We start from the raw sequence: 5,620 nt of genomic DNA, 5'->3' as shown, positions 1-5,620 counted from the left end.
ATAAGTCATATCCTTATGATGACGATCGTACTGGCTCTTCTGACGAGACTGGGCTGTTTTCAAATTCTCACGAATGATGCGAACTTGCTCTTCTGCCTCCTGGATCATATCCGGTCCAAAGAATTGTCTTTCACCGGTTTCTGACCAGTTCAAAGGTGTTCGACATCTTCGTCCATAGAGAACCTCAAAAGGAGCTTGCTTGAGGCTGGATTGGTAGCTATTGTTATAGGCAAACTCGGCAAAAGGAAGACATTTCTCCCAATCCATACCGAATGAGATAACGCAAGCTCGGAGCATGTCTTCGAGAATTTGATTGACCCGTTCCACCTGACCACTCGACTGAGGGTGGAAAGCGGTACTGAAGGAAAGATGGGTTCCCATGGCAGTTTGGAAACTCTCCCAAAAATGAGAAGTGAAAAGACTGCCACGGTCTGAATTGATCTCTAGTGGAACACCATGAAGTGACACTATTCGAGAAATATATAAGTCAGCAAGCTGACTAGCAGTGATACTCTCTCGAACAGGGAGGAAGTGAGCCACTTTGGAAAGACGATCAACGACTACGAAGATAGCGTTATTCCCTCTTTTGGTCCTGGGAAAGCCGGTGATGAAGTCCATACCAACTTTATCCCATTTCCATTCAGGAATAGCTAAAGGCTGAAGGGTGCCAGCAGGTCTTTGATGCTCTGCCTTAACGCGACGACAAACGTCACATTTAGCAATGAACTCAGCGATTTCTCTCTTCATCCTAGTCCACCAAAACCTCTGGCGTAGATCCTGATACATCTTAGTACTACCGGGATGAATCGTGAGAGGAGATTCATGTGCCTCCTTAAGAATCAACTGCCGAAGATGTTGCTTCTTGGGAACCACCAAGCGATTCTCAAAGAAAACAACACCGCGATCATCCATAGAGAAACACCCACCAACTCCCTTCTTAATGTTCCTCTTGATCCGGGTAATCCCCGTATCATGTTTCTGGGCTTCGATGATAAGATCCACAAGGGTAGGTTTCGCCACCAAGGTAGAAAGGAATCCGCGAGGCGCAATGTGAAGGTTAAGCTTACAGAATTCCTCATGGAGAAGTGGTTGGCCTTGTTGCAACATGAGATTGTTGCAATAGGATTTACGGCTTAGAGCATCAGCCATGACATTGGCTTTGCCTGGGGTGTAGGTAATCCCTAGATCATACTCTGTGATCAACTCCAACCAACGTCTTTGTCTAAGATTCAAATCTGGTTGGGTGAAGATATACTTGAGACTCTGGTGATCAGTGTAGATCTCGCAACATTTACCAAGGAGGTAATGTCGCCAGGTCTTGAGTGCATAGACTACGGCTGCAAGCTCTAGATCATGTGTGGGATAATTCTCCTCATGTGGATGCAACTGTCGAGATGCATAGGCAATCACATGACGATCCTGCATAAGAATGCAACCTAGTCCCTGTCGTGAGGCATCGCAGTAGATAATAAAGTCTTTAGTGAAATCCGGTGGCACAAGTATGGGAGCAGAAGTCAGGCGTCTTTTCAGTTCCTGAAAACTGTACTCACACTGTGGGGACCACTCAAACTTTTTATCTTTCTTGAGAAGTTCCGTGAGGGGTTTGGCTACTTTGGAGAAGTTTTCAACAAAGCGGCGACAATAGCTGGCTAGACCAAGGAAACTCCTAACTTGTTTCACGGTCTCAGGTGGAGTCCAATCGAGAACGGCTTGAACTCTCTCGGGATTGACAGCAATGCCCTTACCAGAGATTACGTGGCCTAGGTAGGTCACTTCTGGCAACCAAAATTCACACTTGGAGAACTTGGCATAAAGGCGGTGTTCTCTGAGTTTTTCTAAAACAAGTCTAAGATGTTCGGCATGCTCTTCCTCGTTCTTCGAGTAAATAAGAATATCATCGAGGTAAACCACGACGAACTTATCTAAGTACTCCATGAAGATCGAGTTCATCAAACGGGAGAATGTGGCTGGGGCGTTGGTTAGGCCAAAGGACATGACGGTGTACTCGTACTGACCATAACGAGTGACAAAAGCTGTCTTGGGAATGTCCCCATTTCTGATCTTGATTTGATGGTAGCCTAACCTTAAATCCATCTTGGAGAAGACTGAGGATCCAGCGAGCTGATCATACAGGTCGTTGATCCTGGGAAGCGGATACTTGTTCTTTATCGTGACCAAATTAACGGGACGATAATCTACAACCATCCGGTCCGTACCGTCTTTCTTCTTGACGAAGAGGACGGGGCAAGCCCAAGGAGAAGAACTAGGACGGATGAAACCCTTTTGCAAGGACTCATCGAGTTGTTTCTTAAGCTCGGCTAGTTCTAAGGGTGCCATCTTGTAGGGTCTCCGGGAGATTGGAGCTGTTCCTGGGATAAGATCTATGACAAACTCTACTTCTCTGTCAGGTGGAACACCTGGCAGTTCCTCAGGAAAGACATCCGGAAAGTCACGGACTACCGGGATATCTTCAAGGTCTGGAAGAGGGCTGGCATTAAGAGAATAGAGCTGACGCTTTGCAAGTCTAGTGGAGACGGTGACTATCTTGCCAGATGGGTGTGTAAGTTGAACAGATCTTGTGTAACAATCAATATTGGCATGATGAGCTGTCATCCAGTCCATACCCAAGATGATGTTAATATCTGAAGACTTGAGGGCTACAAGTGATGCAAGGAATACAAGTCTGTCAACAAGGATTTCGTTACCATGGCTTACACTAGAGGTTTGCCATTTGGATCCAGGAGTTTGGATGACTAGCGGAGTTGGCATATCACAAAATGATATGTCGTGCAAACGAGCATAGCCTTCAGAAATGAAGGAGTGAGATGCTCCAGTATCAAATAGAACTGATGCTGGGTGACAATTGACAAGGAGTGTGCTAAGAACGACATCTGGATCATCATGAGCGTCTTTAGCTGAGACGTGATGCACTCGTCCACATTCAGTGGGGGCTGACTTGACACTGATCATCTTGCGTGATGGCTTAATACAGCCAACAGTCTTCTCGGGCTGGGGTGGAGCATAACTAGTCTGAGAGCAATCACGTGCATAGTGTCCTGGCTTCCCGCATGTGAAGCAAGTCCCTGAGGTTGGACGGGGACCCGCACTGACAAACGGTCTACCAGTAGGCCCGGGTGGAACATACGACTGAGCTGGAGAAGGCACCACATAGGATGGCCTCGGTGCATATCCGGAAGGAAGAGCGGAGTTTGGAACCCAAATCCGGCGCTTCTGGGAACTAGAACCGGAGGAAGATTCCAAATCACGGTTGTGCTTACGAGACTCCTCGTAAGTGAGTTGAGCTGTCTCTGCATTGATGGCCTTGTTCACAAGGGCTTGGAATGTATCACAATGATGCAGGTGAAGATCACGACGCAACTTGGGGTTGAGACCCTTCCGGAACCTAGCTTGCTTCTTGGCGTCCGTGGACACTTCTTCTGTGGTATAGCGGGCAAGGTTCTCGAACTCTCTGCTATAAGCATCAACAGCCATCTTACTCTGGGTGAAACTACAGAACTCTTCTCTCTTGCGATCAATAAGGGCCTGGGGAATGTGATGCTCGCGAAAAGCCTCAGTGAAATCCTTCCAGGTAGGAATCTGGCCAACTGGAAGCATAGCCTCATAGTTCTGCCACCAAAGACTAGCAGGACCTTCTAGGTGATATGTGGCATAAGTGACCTTGTCATCTTCAGCTACGTTCGCGGAACGCAGCTTATGAGTGATGCTACGGAGCCAGTCATCTGCATCGAGTGGCTCGATGGAATGATGAAAAGTAGGCGGGTGCAAGCGAATGAAATCATGAATGGTCACAGATCCCTTGAACTGATGTGCGGTATTCTCCTCGATACGTGCCAACAAACGATTAGACTCACGCTTGTTCCTCTCCATCTCTAGCATGAGCTCTGTCAACGAAGACTGGTCGGGAGGATCCTCATCCCTACCATCTCCATGGTTCTGGCTACGAGCGACGGAACTTCGCTTAGCCGATGACATCCTGAGAATGAACCAAGGACGGAATCAGCATCAACTAAAGACTGTGGAATGTAGGACAAGGAGTTAGTATCACTTGAACTCCTAGGGCAATTCCGGCAGCATAACGGCAGTAAAATGCTCAGAATGAGACATCCTGCTAAAAATGGGGTAGTACAACAACTCAACATCACCACTCAAGGTTCTGGGATAGTACTAAACAGACTACACCGGAAATACTCAAAACTGGGGTAAGACTCTGATCAACCAGTCCTATGGAACTACGGAGTAGTAACACGTGATCCTGATAGACGGAAAAGAAGCCTAGTTCCTTAATCCCGTCGGAAAGATAGGATGACTCAGATCAGAAGGCCATGAGGTAAAGGAGTAAAAAGAGCCTTACGTTCCTTCCCACAATCAATTCCCTTACATAACTAAAGATTTTCTAGACTCAACTTCGACCAGTTTGGCTTGGTAATCCTACATGCAGTCAAGCTTTGATACCAACGCTGTCAGGACCCCGACTCGATGTCACATCGATCTAGCTGGTAGCACCTCATATCACTTTGCGGCCTCACGCACGGTATCCCCACGGGGTCGTCTTACCTCTTCCCGGGACAGTTTGCGCCTTTTGGCTCACGTATATGATAGTGTCGCTAGCATCCATATGATAAGGAGCCCGGGCTGACATAACTAGTCGTAAACCCAAAGTGGCACAGACTTACAGGGACAGGCATCCATGACCCAGCTTCGAACGTGTCGGTCAACAGCAAGTGGGTCCGGGCTGTAGCACTGGGCTAGCAGGACTCCGGTAAACCGGGCTGTAGCGGGCTAACAGGACTCCGGTACTCAAAGCGTGACATTTCCCCGAAGGGACAGACACAGGAACGAAGAAGGACACATGCCGGCCAGCCTAAGTGTTCCAGAGCAGTAGCAAGCTACCATGGCTCAGCGGTAACACTAGGAGACATTTCCCGGTAAGAGAGGCTACTAAAGATAAACAACTAGATAGTCAGATCCCACACATAGCAATACACATTACACGTACGCATAACATGCAAGTATGTGCTGTACAACATGGCATCACAACATGACTCAACAACTCATATAGATAAAGGCTCGGAAGAGCCATCATAGCATTTATTGCAAACAGGGGTCACAAGACCCGTCATACAGAGCATACAAGCAACAAGCGGAAGCATTACATGTCTGGGTACAGACATCTACAAAGAAAAAGGCTGAAGAGCCTGACTATCTACAACATCCGATCAAGATCGTAGCTGAGGTACTAGCTACTAGTCGAAGTCCACGAGAACACTAGTAAGACCGAAGTCTTCGCTGCAAAACATAAATAAAGCAACATGAGTACAAAGGTACTCAGCAAGACTTACATCAGATCCTATCATACATGCATTTGTATCAAGAGGGTAATGTGGGGTTTAGTTGCAGCAAGCCAGCTTGACTCTGTGGCTATCCTGTTCTACGACTACCAGAAACTCTGGAGGTGAAACAACGTACACGAGTCCACTAATCACCACACAATACACTACTATGGATTCATCCCCGTCTCCCTACGAGAAGGCCATCCATAGCACTCACACTTGTCTTGAGCATTTTAGAGTATCCACTTCAAGTTGTCTATGTACCATGT

Source organism: Triticum aestivum, chromosome 3A (assembly GCF_018294505.1).
Source record: "Triticum aestivum cultivar Chinese Spring chromosome 3A, IWGSC CS RefSeq v2.1, whole genome shotgun sequence".
NCBI classification, from domain to species: domain Eukaryota; kingdom Viridiplantae; phylum Streptophyta; class Magnoliopsida; order Poales; family Poaceae; genus Triticum; species Triticum aestivum.
This window is presented reverse-complemented; position numbering follows the sequence as displayed.